The sequence below is a fragment of the Triticum dicoccoides genome, chromosome 6A (assembly GCF_002162155.2).
Source record: "Triticum dicoccoides isolate Atlit2015 ecotype Zavitan chromosome 6A, WEW_v2.0, whole genome shotgun sequence".
NCBI classification, from domain to species: Eukaryota; Viridiplantae; Streptophyta; class Magnoliopsida; order Poales; family Poaceae; genus Triticum; species Triticum dicoccoides.
In genome coordinates, this window is record NC_041390.1 from 15658758 (window position 1) to 15677981 (window position 19224).

Below are 19224 nucleotides of genomic sequence, written 5' to 3' on the forward strand. Positions count from 1 at the left end.
GGGTTGAATACTCTATCCTCAAAAACTGTTGCGATCCCCTATACTTGTGGGTTATCAAGACTATTTTCTGGCGCTGTTGCCGAGGAGCATAGCTCTATTCTTTGAGTCACTTGGGATTTATATTTGCTGGCCACTATGAAGAACTTGAAAGATCAAAGAACCAAGATTTTTCCCTCAACTACGAGGGGAGGTAAGGAACTGCCATCTAGCTCTGCACTTGATTCACCTTCTGTTTTGAGTAAACTTGTGACACCTACACCTGCTATTCATTCTGATATGTGATATGTCTCCAACATATCTATAATTTTTTATTGTTCCATGCTATTATATTATCTGTTTTGAATGTTAATGGGCTTATTTTTACACTTTTATATTATTTTTGGGACTAACCTATTAACCGGAGGCCCAGCCCAAATTGCTGTTTTTTTGTCTATTTCAGTGTTCCGCCGAAAAGTAATATCAAACAGAGTCCAAATGGAATGAATCCTTCGGGAGCGTTATTTTTGGAACAAACGTGATCCAGGGGACTTGGAGTGGACGTCAAGAAACAATCGAGGAGGCCACGAGGCAGGGGGCGCGCCCACCCCCTGGGCGCGCCCTCCACCCTCATGGGCCCCTCGTTGATCCACCGACCTACTTCTTCCTCCTATATATATCCATATACCCCGAGAACATCCAGGAGCACCACGAAACCCTATTTCCACCGTTGCAACCTTCTGTACCCAAGAGATCCCATCTTGGGGCCTTTTCCGGAGCTCCGCCGGAGGGGGCATTGATGACGGAGGGCCTCTACATCAACTCCATGGCCCCTCCGATGATGTGTGAGTAGTTTACTTCAGACCTTCGGGTCCATAGCTAGTAGCTAGATGGCTTCTTCTCTCTCTTTGGATCTCAATACAAAGTTCTCCTCGATTCTCTTGGAGATCTATTCGATGTAATCTTCTTTTGCGGTGTGTTTGTCGAGATCCGATGAATTGTGGGTTTATGATCAAGTTTATCCATGAAAAATATTTGAATCTTCTCTGAATTCTTCTATGTATGATTGGTTTATCCTTGCAAGTCTCTTCAAATTATCAGTTTGGTTTGGCCTTCTAGATTGATCTTTCTTGCAATGGGAGAAGTGCTTAGCTTTGGGTTCAATCTTGCGGTGCTCGATCCCAGTGACAGAAAGGGAAATGACATGTATTGTATTGTTGCCATCGAGGATAAAAAGATGGGGTTTACATCATATTGCACGAGTTTATCCCTCTACATCATGTCATCTTGCTTAAGGCGTTACTCTGTTCTTATGAACTTAATACTCTAGATGCATGTTGGATAGCGGTCGATGTGTGGAGTAATAGTAGTAGATGCAGAATCGTTTCGGTCTACTTTTCACAGACGTGATGCCTATATACATGATCATACCTAGATATTCTCATAATTATTCGCTTTTCTATCAATTGCTCGACAGTAATTTGTTCACCCACCGTAATACTTATGCTATCTTGAGAGAAGCCACTAATGAAACCTATGGCCCCCGGTTCTATTCTCCATCATATAATTTTCCAATATATTTTATTTTGCAATCTTTACTTTCAATCTATATCATAAAAATACCAAAAATATTTATCTTATTATTATTATCTCTATCAGATCTCACTCTTGCAGGTGGCCGTGAAGGGATTGACAACCCCTTTATCGCGTTGGTTGTGAGGTTCTTATTTGTTTGTGTAGGTACGAGGTGACTCGCGCGTGGTCTCCTACTGGATTGATACCTTGGTTCTCAAAAACCGAGGGAAATACTTACGCTGCTTTACTGCATCACCCTTTCCTCTTCAAGGGAAAACCAACGCAGTGCTCAAGAGGTAGCAAGAAGGATTTCCGGCGCCGTTGCCGGGGAGGCTTACACCAAGTCAGATTTGATCTCCCAGCAACTAGCCCTTTCTGGTGCCGTTGTCGGGGAGATCTACGCCAAGTCAAGACATACCAAGTACCCATCACAACTCTTATCCTTCGCATTACATTATTTGCCATTTGCCTCTTGTTTTCCTCTCCCCCACTTCACCCTTGCCGTTTTATTCGCCCTCTTTTTCCGTTCCCCTTCTCTTTTTCAGTTTGCCTCTTTTGCTTCTTCGCTTGTTTGCTTGTGTTTTGGATTGCTTGCTTGTCACTATGGCTCAAGATAATTCTAAATTGTGTGACTTTGCCAATACCAACAATAATGATTTTATTAGCACTCCGATTGCTCCTCTTACCGATGCAGAATCTTGTGAAATTAATATTGCTTTGCTAAATCTTGTCATGAAAGATCCGTTTTCTGGCCTTCCTAGCGAAGATGCCACTACCCATCTAAACAACTTTGTTGATTTGTGTGATATGCAAAGGAAGAAAGATGTGGATAATGATATTGTTAAGCTTAAGCTATTTTCATTTTCGGTTAGAGATCGTGTTAAAGCTTGGTTTTCGTCTTTGCCTAAAAATAGTATTGATTCATGGAATAAGTGCAAAGATGCTTTTATCTCTAAGTATTTTCCTCCCGCTAAGATCATCTCTCTTAGAAACGATATTATGCATTTTAAGCAACTTGATCATGAGCATGTTGCACAATCTTGGGAGAGGGTGAAATTAATGATACGTAATTTCCCTACACATGGTTTGAATTTATGGATAATTATACAAAAAATTTATGCCGGATTGAATTTTGCTTCTAGAAATCTTTTAGATTCGGCTGCGGGAGGCACTTATATGGAAATCACTTTAGGAGAAGCTACCAAACTCCTAGATAATATTATGTTTAATTATTCTCAATGGCACACGGAAAGATCTACTAGTAAAAAAGTGCATGCAATTGAAGAGATTAATGTTTTGAGTGGAAAGATGGATGAACTTATGAAATTGTTTGCTAATAAGAGTGCTCCTACTGATCCTAATGATATGCCTTTGTCTACTTTGATTGAAAATAATAATGAATCTATGGATGTGAATTTTGTTGGTAGGAACAATTTTGGCAACAACGCGTATAGAGGTAATTTTAATTCTAGGCCGTTTCCTAGTAACTCCTCTAATAATTATGGTAATTCCTACAAAAATTCTTATGGAAATTATAATAAGATGCCCTCTGATTTTGAATCTAGTATTAAATAATTTATTACTTCGCAAAAGAGTTTCAATGCTTTGATTGAAGAAAAATTGCTTAAGATTGATGAGTTGGCTAGGAACATGGATAGAATTTCTCTTGATGTTGATTCTTTGAAACTTAGATATATTCCACCTAAGCATGATATCAATGAGTCTCTCAAAGCCATGAGAATTTCCATTGATGAGTGCAAAGAAAGAACCGCTAGGATGCGTGCTAAGAAAGATTGCTTTGTGAAAGCGTGTTCTTCTAGTTTTCATGATAATAAGGATGAAGATCTAAAAATGATTGATGTGTCCCCCATTAAATCTTTGTTTTGCAATATGAATCTTGATAATGATGGGACTGGAGATGAGTCAAATTTAGTTAGAAGGCGTCCCAGAAATTCAGAGTTTTTACATCTTGATGCAAAAATTGATAAAAGTGGGATTAAAGAGGTCAAAACTTTAAATAGCAATTAACCCACTATCTTGGATTTCAAGGAATTTAATTATGATAATTGTTCTTTAATAGATTGTTTTTCCTTGTTGCAATCCGTGCTAAATTCTCCTCATGCTTATAGTCAAAATAAAGCTTTTACTAAACATATAGTTGATGCTTTGATGCAATCTTATGAAGAAAAACTTGAGTTGGAAGTTTCTATTCCTAGAAAACTTTATGATGAGTGGGAACCTACAACTAAAATTAAAATTAAAGATCATGAATGCTATGCTTTGTGTGATTTGGGTGCTAGTGTTTCCACGATCCCAAAAACTTTGTGTGATTTGCTAGGTTTTCGTGAATTTGATGATTGTTCTCTAAACTTGCACCTTGCGGATTCCACTATTAAGAAACCTATGGGAAACATTAATTATGTTCTTATTGTTGCAAATAGGAATTATGTGCCTGCAGATTTCATTGTTCTTGATATAGATTGCAATCCTTCATGTCCTATTATTCTTGGTAGACCTTTCCTTAGAACGATTGGTGCAATTACTGATATGAAGGAAGGGAATATTAGATTCCAATTTCCGTTAAGGAAAGACATGGAACACTTACCTAGAAATAAAATAAAATTACCATATGAATCTATTATGAGAGCCGCTTATGGATTGCCTACCAAAGATGGCAATAGCTAGATCTATCATTGCTTTTATGCCTAGCTAGGGGCGTTAAACGATAGCGCTTGTTGGGAGGCAACCCAATTTTATTTTTATTCCTTGCTTTTTGCTCCTGTTTAGTAATAAATAATTTATATAGCCTCTGTTTTGGTTGTGTTTTTTGTGTGTAATTAGTGTTTGTGCCAAGTAGAACCGTTGGGAAGACTTGGGGAAAGTCTTTTTGATCTTGCTGTAAAAAACAGAAACTTTAGCGCTCACGAGAATTGCTGCCATTTTTTATTGGAGAGTGATATTTAGTTAATTCTTTTTGCAGATGATTAATAGATAAATTCCTCACGTCCAGAAATTTATTTTAGAATTTTTGGGTTCCAGAAGTTTGTGTTAGTTACATATTACTACAGACTGTTCTGTTTTTGACAGATTCTGTTTTTCGTGTGTTGTTTGCTTATTTTGATGAATCTATGGCTAGTAATAGAGTTTATAAACCATAGATAAGTTGGAATACAGTCGGTTTAACACCAATATAAATAAATAATGCTAGCCAATTCTTAGATGAGTTTGATAATTTTATTGTTAAACAAGAAAACTTCAATGCTTATGTTGGTAGACAATTGAAATGCAATGCTGATATGCTTGTACACTTGAGTGATTATATGTCTAGAGTTAAATATGAACTTAAACTTATTAGTAAATATGCTTCTATGGTTACCACTCAAGTAGAACAAGTACTTAAGGCTCAGAATGATTTTCTCAATGAATTAAATAATAAGAAAAATGATAATGTTGTTAGAGTTATGACTAGAGGGGGTAAAATGACTCAGGAACCTTTGTATCCTGAGGGCCACCCTAAGAGAATTGAGCAAGATTATCAGAGAACTACTGTTAATGCACTCAGTTCTTCTAAGAAGAAGAAGAAGAAAAATGATAGGACTTTTCATGCTTCTAGTGAACCTGTTGTTGACACACCTGAGAATCCCAATGATATTTCAATTTCTGATGCTGAAACACAATCTGGTAATGAACATGAACCTATTGATAATGTTAATGATGATGTTCATGTTGATGCTCAACCTAGCAATGACAATGATGTAGAGATTGAACCTGCTGTTGATCTTGATAACCCACAATCAAAGAATCAATGTTATGATAAGAGAGACTTCGTTGCTAGGAAGCACGGTAAGGAAAGAGAACCATGGGTTCAGAAACCCATGCCTTTTCCTCCTAAACCATCCAAGAAAAAGGATGATGAGGATTTTGAGCGCTTTGCTAAAATGATTAGACCTATCTTTTTGCGTATGCGTTTGAATGATATGCTTAAAATGAACCCTTATGCTAAATACATGAAGGATATTGTTACTAATAAAAGAAAGATACCGGAAGATGAAATTTCCACCATGCTTGCTAATTACACTTTTAAGGGTGGAATACCAAAGAAACTTGGAGATCCAGGAGTACCAACTATACCATGCTCCATTAAAAGAAACTATCTTAAAACTATTGTATGTGATCTTGGAGCCGGTGTTAGTGTTATGCCTCTCTCTTTATATCGTAGACTTGATTTGAATAAGTTGACACCTACTGAAATATCTTTGCAAATGGCTGATAAATCAACTGCTATACCTATCGGTATTTGTGAGGATGTGCCCGTTGTGGTTGCAAATGTTACTATTTTAACGGACTTTGTTATTCTTGATATTCCCGAGGATGATAGTATGTCGATTATCCTCGGTAGACCCTTTTTGAATACTGCAGGGGCTGTTATTGATTGCAATAAAGGCAATGCCACTTTTCATGTTAATGGTAATGAGCATACGGTGCACTTTCCGAGGAAACAACCTCAAGTCCAAAGTATCAATTCTATTGGAAAAATTTCAACAATTACTATTGGAGGTTTTGAATTTCCTCTTCCTACTGTCAAGAAGAAATATGACATTCTTATTGTTGGGGATGTGCATATCCCCGTTGAGGTAACCTAGTGTTATTCGAAATTTCTCTAGTTTCATGCGATCCGGAATGTCTTTGTTAACAAGACTTGATCAACCTTGTTAGTGGATTCCTTTTGATGAGCATCAGATGGATGAAGTTAGGAAGCACAACCTGTTGTACCCTCTTTTTACTTTCTATTATTTATATTAAATAAAGCAAAAATAATATTTTTTGTCTGTTTTCTGAATCATCCTTGCAATAAAAAAATACCCCAAAAAAAGTTCTCCAAATGCCCTGAAATTGAAATATGATTTTTTTCCAGAATATTTAAGAATTATTGGCACTGAGAACACATCAGGGGGACCCACCATGTGCCCACGAGGGTGGAGGGCGCGCCCACCCCCCTGGGCGTGCCCCCTGCCTCATGGACCCCACGTGGGTCCCCTCCACTTATCCTTGCACCCACACACTTCGTCTTGCTCCAGAAAAAATCACTCACCAGCTCAAACCCGAGTTCTTGCTCATCTTGTTGGCATTTTCAATCTCCTTGCTCGAAGCTCCATTCGCAAAACTACTTTGGGGGATTGTTCTTCGGTATGTGACTCCTCCAATGGTCCAATTAGTTTTTGCTCTAGTGCTTTATTTATTGCAAATTTTTGCTACTTAGGTGACCCTGTTCTTGAGCTTGCATGTCAAATTTATGTGGTCAAGAGTAGTTTTAATGCATGATATAGCCTCTAGACACTTGTAGGAGTAGTTGCTATCAATTTTGTTGAGTTTGGTTCACTTCTATTTTGAGTCACTAAAAATTTCAGAAATTTTCAGAAAAAGATGAAGAGATTTTTGAGGGGCTCATCGAGCCGAAGCTCTAAGGATAAGTAAAGTGAAGAAAATAAGAAGCCCAAGTATAATCTCCCTCGTACTGCGGAGGTTCGGCCGTGTGAATGGCCTTGTGATGAGTTCTTGAAAGAGGCCGGGATTTATGAAGATTTTTATTATTTGGCTGAGAATGCAAGCCTCACTGACTTCCTCCACGACCAGCGCGAACAATATCTCTTACTCACCAATATTTTTGTGCAAAATTTTCATTTCCATGCTAGGAGATCACCACCTTCAGTGGAATTTATTTATATGATGAGCATAAGGAGATGTCACTTTATGATTTTTGCTGGGTTTGTAGGATACCCTTTAAGGGCAGCATAGAGGAACCACATCGTAATGATGTGGAGGGATTTATTGATACAATTGCTGTAGGGGAAACGAGAAAAGTTTCCGATGCAAGAATCACTAGCATACATTTCCTGTTCTACGTTACTTTGCAATATTTGCTAGTAGATGCTTAATTGGTCGCGGGAACTGTGGAAATCTTAGTGCTCACTACACCACAACACTCAAAGCAGTGTCAAACAATCTGTCGGCATAGGTCACCTAAGGCGACACATTTAGTGTCGGAAAAGAACTTTGGCGACAGAAAGGAGCTGTCACCTATAGTCCTGCCGGGAAAGGTCTTTACCGACAAATAAATCTATGCCGACAGACAGTCTGATGGGGTTAGTAAGGTCTATGGCGACAGACATTTCTATACCGACAGACTATTCTACGCCGACAGATAATCTGACAGTGTGCTATGCCGACACATAGTGCGACGTCCGTTGGTACGCCGGCAGTTTGTCTGCCAGTGCGCTATGCCGACAGTTCATGCAACGTCCAATACTTATGCCGACACTTTTGCTGCCTGGGTTCTACATTTTAGAACAAATACAAATGCACCATATTTTGAGTGAAATTATATTCATAAAATTCAATTCATGTTCATAATATTCAATTCATGTTCAATACACAATACATATACAAACAATTACTCTTCTATTCGTCACAAGATACCATTGACCAATATATTTATTCAACATAAATTGAAAATTCATTAGTTTTCTTCACTCAAGTTAGCTACATCCATTAAGGAAATACATAGGTATTACATACAAGACATGACATGTTCTTAAATATGAGGGGCAAGCTTCTAAGAGAGCAATTATGAAAGAGACCAATCCTTCAATCACCAAGCTGACATCAACTTCCACATGAAAGAGACCAATCCTTCGATCACCAAGCCAGCATCAACTTCCTTATATGAAAAAGACTAATCCTTCGATCACCAAGCCGACATCAACTTCCATATGAATAAGTTGTGTCGACCATGTAATGAACAAAAGCGATCACCGGAACATCTTACATCAACTTGTGGACTTCCTACTTTCTGCCATATGTCCCTGCAAAAGAAGTTATATGTGTGAGCAAATATAGAAATGAGAATTTGTTCCAACTTCCGAGTTGCCCTTGACACAAAAATCTAAACAAGATCTCAAAAATAGAAGATGTATTGCAAACAGTCTGGTTACATAAGATATCCTTATTAGAACATCAACCCAAGTTTGGCTAGCTCCTAGCATACATGGCTTACTATACAAATTATGCACTCATTGTTAAACAATCATATTTGTTCAAAGGCATGAGGAACAAGATTTTTACTATAACTTCAAAGATTTGTAGGAGAAGACCAGAGAAAATGAAGCACAAGAGCAGGGATGGCTGATGCACAAATATAGTGATGGGAAAATACTACAAGAAGGGGGTGATAAACAGCGACAAAAGAAGAGGGGTGCAATCAAGCACCACCAGAAGCAAAACAAGAAATACATTGACAAACAGGTTCAAATTTGAACATAATGTGTTTAAGTACATTTGATATGGAATTTTCTCTGTATAGTGGATGCTAAATTTTCTCCTATTATTGCACATCCTGTGATGTTCAAGCCATTCTTTACAACATGAATACAATAGAAATTACATTAACCTAGTGCCAATATTATACGTAGATGTCTATATTGAAAAGATAATTAAAAAATGAGTGCAAGATCATCTCATTCTCACCTATGTTTCCTGAGGAGTGCCGCGCATTCGTCTCGGAACTCTCGGTCGTTGGACAACAAGATCAGACCGGTGATTGGATGTGCGAGGTCAGGAATGTATTCAGGAATCTATGTTGCAAAAAAGGAGTCAGGTGTAATCCTAATATGTGGATTGAACTAAATATGCTTCCCTGAAAATAACAGTCAAGTATTTTTTTTGTGGCTGATCTTTAAAAGAGAGCAGGCTTCAGTTTAGCTACTAGGAATTGCACACTGACAGACAATTGTACCACTCACCATATTTGAACAAATATGCAAGCAAACATTCAGAGCTTCCGTACTAAATCACACATCTCTGCTAGCTTCCATGATCAAGCCTCATAACTTGATATTGTTTGCATGATAATGGGGGTTGCGCTGCACACATATAAACATAGAAACCAAAAATTCTATGTTCTACTATAACCCAGATTTAGTATCACCTTATCATGCCCTCAATTCTTATCTATTTCCGATAGAAACTAGATATCTCTAGTAGCCTGATGCATTATCTATTTATAATGACACTACAAACTGAACTGTATGTGTTTAGTTATGAAGTATGAAACCTTCAAGAAAAATACAAAGATCTCCCAAAAGAAAAATAATAGTGTTTAGTTCAAACCGAGGACCCTTTTCCCAATTTTGAACATGTCTTCCCGACCCAAGCATCAAACAAAACATAGCAGTGTCATCTCATGGAAAAAAGTTGACAAGAATAATACCTGGTATTTCGACATTTCCGATTCCTTGAGAAGAGAACTTGATGCATCTCTCCAATTTTTCGTTGCATTTTTTCCGTGAGCTCTAGTAGAGTAGAAACATGTTCATCTTGTTGACGAAATTGAATTTCCATTGCAAGTGTTGTTGGTGGTTCAGCTACTTCTTCAGGTTGTTTTGAAAAAATACAGCAAATGAGGTACCTAATTTAGTTCTACAATTAAGTCAGTGCAGTCTATACTTCTCATAAATTGATATGCAGTCACGTGCATGGCTGTACTAAAGAAAAACACATGATGTGTATGTGCGACTAACAATTAGTGTTTGCTTGTGCGGTAGGAACTCCAATTTTATGTGTATGTGCTCTGACAAATATTTCATCTCTCTGTGGGCCATAGCCAAGTTCTTCAGCCTGCAACAAATTTATTTTCCCTAGTAATTAGAAAACTAACTAACCGGATGCATCACTTTCAAAGAGAGGTGCTCGAGTTTACCAAATCATGTCTGCTACGAGCCTAACTCTTGATTGTTCATATGTAGGGAGCTCGCTTCCACCTCTTGTTCCTTCCATCTTTTCTCCTGCAAATATTACATATTAGACCATGATGCTTAATAAAAAATAGTGGAAAAAATATGCATACTGGACAAATTATGTGATGAGTTAAATACATGGCAGCAACTTTTATCAAGAAGCAGCAAGTTAAAACTGCACTATCCACCAAGCAACTTCGTGTAACTAGTACAATTAAGAAACGTAGTTATGAAAATATAGATAGGAGAATTGGGAATCCACTACAAATATACATACCAAATAGACAAAACCATAAATAGTAGGGCGCCAAGGAAGAATAAACTGAGACTAGAGAAATGCAATTTTCCATTACCCCTTTTATCCCTACAATTTTGTCATTTTGATTTCTGAAGTTTACGGAGCTCTCCATTTGAGCAGACTAAAACATAAGTTAAAATATGATATGCCACAAACAGACTTGAGCAGACAGTAAATGGAGGTTATGTTAACAGATTCAGCAGATTTCTTGATTCAATAATCATTAAACTTGTGATCCATGAGACAACAAACAAGTAGAAATAATGAGCACCTAGATAATGAGAAGTCTACTGATTAGGATTTAGAAGTGAAAGAACAAGAAGATATCCAGTACAAGAAAGAAAATTCAGGGACATGAGATACATCGAAGGCACTAATATGGATCACACGCAACCGTAAGGCTAACCCTTGGTCCCTGTTTATGCGGCATAAAAAGATAAAACAAAAGGATCACGGGAAGATTTACAATCCTACCCAACATACAAGAAATCTGAATCTTTGGTGTTAGGTTCATATGTAGAAAATGAAGTGAAACATGTTTTTTTCTCTAGAAAGTAACACATGCTTGAACGTCATCCTTTTTCTGTTGACAGTAATTGAGGTTCTGTGTCAAATTGCAGAATATGGTGAATCAGATCTCTGAAATTTAGGGAGCTCTGCACTTGAGCATCCTCAAACAGCAATGTTAACCCAAAAGGTGTGCCACAACTCTGTTACATTTCTCTTTCTAAATCTGTACATTTGTACCCTCGAGTAGTTAAAATCTGGTCTCTGAAAATTAATATGTATAGAAGTTAGTGACAAACATTCACACATGAGCATGGCCACCACTGGATAAGTGAAAAGACAAGATGCATGAGGAGACGAGATTAAAGAAGACAGAACAAGAGCAGAGCCTGGAACTTATGGGAACTAACATCCACCGAGATGCAAATGACAAAACTCCTATGCAGTTTACCTGCTGTGGCCTGGAGTCGGGGCAGGACAAGGGTGCCGATCTGGACAGGGGTCGCTGGTGGAGGAAGAAGAACGGCGGGGCAACTCCAGAACTGCAGTTGCCTCCTCGCCAGCTCCTAGGCAGTGGAGTAGGCGGTGGCGCCTTGGCTGCAGACGGGGCAGCAGCTCCTCGGCCGTGGATGACGGGGCAGCACGCAGGACTAGAGGACGGGCAAGGGTGGGATGCCGTGGAGGGAGAGGCGGTGATGCGAGCAAATCTATGGGTAGGTCAGGGGCGGCGGCGGCGGCGATGCGAGCAAATCTATGGGTAGGTCGGGGGCGGGGGGGAGGGCAGTGGCGGTGGTGATTTAGGTTTAGGTTGAATGTGTGGTGCGAGAGAGGTGGGGATGGGGGGACTAGGAGACTTACGGAAATACCTTTGGGCTTTGGCGCGCCGCTTGCCGCTCGATACTTTGGGCTATGCCGCGCAGCTGAAAATAAGTGGGCCAGGCTAGAACTACACCGACACTTTTCCTGTGGCAATGTTCCGGCGACACTTAATCCAATGGCAGTCCAAACAATTGCCGACACACAATACGTTGGTGAACTAGTAAACACTACCGACAGACTGAACGTCGAAAATGTTGAGCAACCCTAACGTTCTTTGTGTCGGTGTTGTTCCGAACAGACAATGTGTCGGAAATTCACACCTATACCAACAGATGCATGTCGGTGTTGTGGTGTCGTGGTGTAGTGTGCTCCGGATATTGTTATTTTGCGCCATGCTTTGTTTCGTGATACTACTTTTAGTTTAGGCGCTATTGTTGCTAAACAGTTAAATCTGAACCGTACAAAGGGTCCCGTCTTGGGAGGCATCTTCGCCTCGCGCCTTGCTGCACACTTTAACATACCTATTAGGCATTATGAGAAAGAGGAAAAGTTGATGCCTCATGTTTTTATAGATTATAAGAGCATGGTAGCACATGATTTTATTGTTAAGCGTAAGGAGAAGATGCTTTACTATAGACTGATATTTGATAAGAAATACTTTGGGACTATTACCTTGCCTGCTCCCTCTTTGTTCAACATATTTTCAGGCACGTACCTTGTTTTGCCGGAGGCCGTTCAGGCATACCAGAGCTTGACATCAACTCCAGAGCCGGAGACACTATCTGATCCTCACTGTCAGTCTGTTTATCAGCGGGATCTGGAGGAGATCGCCAACCAGTGGCACCCCAAGGACCCTCCTCAGTACACCGGAGAGGGCAGCTTTGATCCGTGGGCATAGACCAACTTAGGCCAAAATCCTAAGCTTGGGGGAGTACGTATTCCTCACTGACATTACATTCATGTTCACACACTCGTGCCAGTTGTCGGTGCTTATACTTTTTCATTATATCATCCATGCTAGTTTATTTTCTTTTAAGCTTTCTTCTTGTGCGTTTGAAAAACCTTAAGAAAAAACAAAAAAAATTAGTTGTAGCTTGCAGTTAGTTTACTTTCCATGCCTGTAGTAGTAGTAATTAAAAGAAAACCCAAAAAGATTTTCTCGTTCTTCTTTTGCTTGTTGGGAGCTTTCCCGTGTAAATAGTTTCTTTTCTTTTCTTTGGGGGTCGAGAGGAGAAGACCTTAATGAAAATGTTGAGTGGCTCTCATATGCATTATTGTTGATATAACAAATAGCCCATATTACCTTGTCTTCTCTCTTGAGTTGAATGCTTGCAGATTCCAGCTTAGTCCAATGCACGTGCACTATTATTATTATCCACACTATTCGGTCATGCAAGTGAAAGGCAATAATGACGATATATGATGAACTAATTAAGATGAGAAAAGCTGGTATGAACTCGACCTCTCTTGTTTTTGTAAATATGATTAGTTCATCGTTCCTGATTCAGCCTATTATGAATGAAACATGTTTTCAATGACAACTAGAGATTATAGTTGCTCATGCCATGCTTAATTTGCTAGGAGTTTATAATGGTTTACCTTGCATGCCAACATGCTATTAAAATGGTTGAGATGTGGTATGATAGGGTGGTATCCTCCTTTGAACGATTCGAGTGGCTTGACTTGGCACATGTTCACGCATGTAGTTGAAACAAAATCAACATAGCCTCCACGATATTTATGTTCATGGTGAATTATATCCTACTCATGCTTGCATCCAGTATTGATTAATTTTAATGCATGTTCATGACTATTGTCGCTCTCTAGCTGGTCGCTTCCCAGTCTCTTTCTAGCATTCACTTGTACAAAGCGGGAATACTGCTTGTGCATCCAACTCCATAAACCCCCAAAGTTATTCCATATGAGTCCACCATACCTTCCTATATATGGTATCTACCTGCCGTTCCAAGTAAATTTGTATGTGCCAAACTCTAAACCTTCAAATAAGCATTCTGTTTTGTATACCCGAATAGCTCATGTATCAACTAGGGCTGTCTGTATCTTCCATGCTAGGCGGGTTATTCTCAATAGGAGTGGACTCCGCTCCTCACCCACGAGAAAATGGTTGGTCACCAGGATGCCCAGTCCCATGCTCAAATCAAATCAAAATAATTGCAAACAAAACTCCCTTGGGATTGTTGTTAGTTGGAGGCACCCGTTGTTTCGGGCAAGCCAGGGATTGATGCTTGTTGGTGGTGGGGGAGTATAAACTTTACCATTATGCTTGGGAACCGCCTATAATGTGTGTAGCATGGAAGATATCAAGATCTCTCGGTTGTTATGTTGATAATGAAAGTATACCGCTCAAAATATTATTCATCTCTATTTCAAAATTGAGCTCTAACACCTCTACAAATCCCTGCTTCCCTCTGCGAAGGGCTTATCCATTTAGTTTCATGCCGAGTCATCATCCTCTTATTAAAAGGCACCAGTTGGAGAGCACCGCTGTCATTTGCATGTATTATTATTAGTTTACATTGAGTATGACTTGACTAGATCTCTTTTACCATGAATTACAATTTCTAGTCAGCCCTTGATCTTCAGGGGTGCTCTGCATTTATGTTTTGCGGTCTCAGAAAGGGCTAGCGAGATACCATCTTGTTATATCATATTATGACTGTTTTGAGAAAGTGTTGTCATCCGAGATTTATTATTATTACTCGCTAGTTGATTATGCCATTGATATGAGTAAACATGAGACCTAAATGTTATTGTGAATATGGTTAGTTCATAATCTTTGCTGAAAACTTGAATGCTGGCTTTACATATTTACAACAACAAGAGCAAACAGAGTTTGTAAAAGTTTTTCTTTATCACTTTTAGTTTATCAACTGAATTGCTTGAGGACAAGCAAAGTTTTAATCTTGGGGGATTTGATACGTCTCCCTCGTATCTACTTTTCCAAACACTTTTGCCCTTGTTTTGGACTCTAACTTGCATGATTTGAACGGAACTAACCCGGACTGACGCTGTTTTCAGCAGAATTGCCATGGTGTTATTTTTGTGCAGAAATAAAAGTTCTTGGAATGACCTGAAAATCAACGGAGATTATTTTTTTAATATATAAAATATACTGGGAAAGAATCAAGGCCAGGGGGCCCACACCCTGTCCACGAGGGTGGGGGCGCCCCCCCCGCCTCGTGGGCCCCCTGACGCTCCTCCGACCTCAGCTCCAACTCTATATATTCGTGTTCAGGGAGAAAAAAATAAGAGAGAAGGACTCATCACGTTTTACGATACGGAGCCGCCGCCAATCCCTAATCTCTCTCGGGAGGGCTGATCTGGAGTCCGTTCGGGGCTCCGGAGAGGGGAATCCGTCGCCATCGTCATCATCAACCTTCCTCCATCACCAATTTCATGATGCTCACCACCGTGCGTGAGTAATTCCATCGTAGGCTTGCTGGACGGTGATGGGTTGGATGAGATTTATCATGCAATCGAGTTACTTTTGTTAGGGTTTGATCCCTAGTATCCACTATGTTCTGAGATTGATGTTGCTATGACTTTGCTATGCTTAATGCTTGTCAATAGGGCCCGAGTCCCATGATTTTAGATCTGAACCCATTATGTTTTCATGAATATATGTAAGTTCTTGATCCTATCTTGCAAGTCTATAGTCACCTATTATGTGTTATGATCCGTTAACCCTGAAGTGACAATAATTGGGATACTTACCGGTGATGACCGTAGTTTGAGGAGTTCATGTATTCACTATGTGTTAATGCTTTGGTCCGATACTCTATTAAAAGGAGGCCTTAATATACCTTAGTTTCCAACAGGACCCCGCTGCCACGGGAGGGTAGGACAAAAGATGTCATGCAAGTTCTTTTCCATAAGCACGTATGACTATATTCGGAATATATGCCTACATTACATTGATGAACTAGAGCTAGTTCTGTGTCACACTATGTTATAACTATTGCATGAGGAATCGCATCCAACATAATTATCCATCACTGATCCATTGCCTACTAGCTTTTCATATATTGTTCTTCGCTTATTTACTTTTTCGTTGCTACTGTTACAATCACTATAAAACCAAAACTATTACTATTGCTACCGTTACCACTATTATCATATTACTTTGCTACTAAATACCTTGCTGCAGATATTAGGTTTCTAGGTGTGGTTGAATTGACAACTCAGCTGCTAATACTTGAGAATATTCTTTGGCTCCCCTTGTGTCGAATCAATAAATTTGGGTTGAATACTTTACCCTCGAAAACCGTTGCGATCCCCTATACTTGTGGGTTATCACCTGCCCTATCAAATACTGCAACAGTTACAATGTAAGCAGCCCAATGATTACCATTTGTTATGCACACCCATAAATTGGTGAAACAAAACAACAGTGTCTTGCCTTCAACTACAAATGATATGAAGTGTCCTTTCACACTCAATGTAATGGTAAATAACATCAACTATGAACAAATACTCAACGAAACATTTGCAAATAAAACCAAAGAGGAACCACAAACATGGTATATCTCTTCCGACATTTTGTCTGTAGTATTTGATCAATCCTATGAAGGCTGCCAAGATAAGTATTTGGTGAGCGTAGAAGGTTGTGGGAATATTCTAGTCAAATTATTCTTTACTAGAACAAAAAATTACCATGTCATGTTTTCAAACGTAAAAGTTTACCCCCTTCTTGCTAAAGATGCCTAGAGCCCTAGGGTAAAGGGTACAACCGTAGAAATGAAAATTTCTGACAGTGATAAATAAAACACAATGGATGTTGATCACGTCTGATAGATAGCTAGTAACATGCTAGCAGACACAAGTGATATTCTTATAACAAAAGCAAATACTAAAGGATTTTCTCATGGGGCAAAGCAGTGATAAGTGCAGAGAAACTATATTTAGATGAACTGTTGCCTGGAAAATGTTTAGTAATGAGATTGGGCAATATTATTACCATCAGAATCAGAAATGTGAACAACATCATTAGAATTGTACTGCCTTCCATTAATTGCTCCCATAAGAATAAACCAGTTAAGAAATCTCTCAAACTCTAAACTTGCCTTCTAAAGCTCAACTAACACAACATTCATTTTGACGAAGCTGTAAAATCATCAATCATCATATAGTAGGATCTCACAACTGAACAACAAAAAACATACCATAAAAGTCTTAGATTAAAAAACTTCCCTGCGAGACATAAATACCTTTATTATGTTCGCGTTTGGCACCTGAGGCAGTGCGAGGGTTGTCGCACTGGTTTGGCATGGCAGACGATATTACTGGGCGAGGCATGGGATGTCGAATATCCTACGCATTCTGAAGGTAGTGGTTGTGCGAGGGGCGCTGGAGTTGGCGCTCAGGTTCAGGTTTGTGTTTAGGTTTAGTGTGTGGATGGAGTTGCCTAAGCTGGTCAGGGGAGAATGGCGATCCTGTAAGCGGTAAAAGGCGGCTCTGAGGTTAATACTCAGGTTCAGGTTTTGCATGTCGGAGACTGAGCAAGGTATGAGGTATCAGAGATCCTGCGGGTAGTGAAGGTAGCCACCGCCCAAGGCGGTGCTAGGGTTTGCATTTAGGTTTGGAACAGGGAAGGAGATGGTTGGGCGGGTTACATGATAACATTTTGCGAAAACTCAATATGTTGGAAGCTTATAAAGGGTTGGTATTTATGAGTCGTTTGGTCCCATGAGGGTGTCCTCATGTTTTTAGTTTGTGTTGTTCACACATTTTTTAAAATTTTGAAAAGTTTAACAATTTGGAAAAAAAATCATGATTTTTAAAAAAATTGGGAATGGAAAAAGGTCATGAGCTTGAAAAAATATCAAAAAATTCAAAAATAAGTTCATGAAATTTGGGAAAAGTTCATGAATTTCTGAAAAGTTTTCAAATTTGAAGTGTTTTCATGCATTTGATAAAATAAAATAAAGGACAAGAAAAAAGGCAGACAACAAGAAAAAAGTGAAAGTGAAAACCAAAAAGCAAAAGAAAAAGAAAAAAAACCAAGAAAACCAAACAAAATCATGCTGGAAGACCGATAGGAATATCTCCTAGAAAAACCCGTGAATCCTTCGTGGGAAGGTTCGCAAATACTGGTGAAAAGGATCTCTCGCCTGATGCGTCATCGTAGTGGGCCGATTCAATTTGCTTCTTTGTTCGTTTTCATACAACTTCTTCTCCGTTAGTCTATTTTTTCTGACGGTCGTTCTTTCTTTTCCTATTTGAAAATATTTTGAATACAAATACATTAGAAACTAATTTACTTGTATTTCATGCAAATGTTTAGCGTGCATTTAGGAAAATATTCATGCTGTGTAAAAAATGTGTTCACCCAATTTTAAAAATGTCTGTATAACATTCAAAAACATGTTTATGACATTTAGAAAATAATCACATATTGCAAACATATATTCACATTTTCTTAAAAAATATACAGTGCAAAAAAATTCACATAATTTTAAAAACATTTGGTACCATTAAAACAAATGCTCTAGACATTTTGAAAATTTTCTAAAAAACATTTTTTGCGCATTTATAAAAACTACCTATGGCATTTATGAAAACTGTTTAACATGCGTACGAAAAATGTTCAACATGTACTCCAAAAATGTTCAAGGTGCATCTGAAAAACCTTTTGCATTTATTTGAAAAATATTCATCATGTATTTGTGTAATATTAAGCGTGTATCAAAAAGTGGTCCCCATGTATAATAACAATGTACAACATGTATTAAAAAATTCAACGTTATTTGAAAATGGTAAGAAAATCAAATAAAAAAAGAACAAAAATGAAAAGCAATACGGGAAACAAACAAAAATAAAAGAAGAACAAAATACGCGTGGAAGCTTGTAAAACCGGTCAAAACCTGTCACTTTTGAAAACCGATCCAGGAAAGCTACATTAGGCCGCCCCGTTAGGGGTAACGCTAGAGATGAGATGGTAGCTCGTCCCATGATAGGCGAGACATAGGCCTTACGCGTGTACACCCACCAAGCTTCTTCAATAGGAGTGCTTAACACAACTGGGAACAACTACAATAGAATCGATGCTTCAGCTGAATAAGTAGAGTAATTCTTCTTGGGCTATCGGGTAACACATGAATGGCCCAGATTCTAGCGGAGGGATGTGTGTGCTCTTCTTTGCAGAAATGTACCTCGTTCCTTGTTATTTTTCTTACGATCTGCTTCGCACGAGAGCAGCGGCTCAGGCCAAAAAAGTACGCAGCCCATGCGGTGTAA

The 19224-nt window shown here is 38.8% G+C and overlaps 1 long non-coding RNA gene across 2 annotated transcripts; it reads right to left on the reverse strand.

Annotated features, from left to right (window-relative positions):
• Positions 1–7991: 7991 nt before the first annotated feature.
• LOC119318852 lies at positions 7992–11914 on the reverse strand. Of its 2 annotated transcripts, XR_005154262.1 has the most exons (6): positions 11600–11914; positions 10307–10391; positions 10128–10224; positions 9818–10015; positions 9076–9182; positions 7992–8414 (listed from the first exon to the last, which is right to left on the reverse strand). It is a non-coding gene; the product is annotated as an uncharacterized LOC119318852 (long non-coding RNA). The 2 variants fall into 2 exon arrangements; XR_005154261.1 differs by having other exon boundaries at positions 9818–10224.
• Between the last annotated feature and the right edge of the window lie 7310 nt (positions 11915–19224).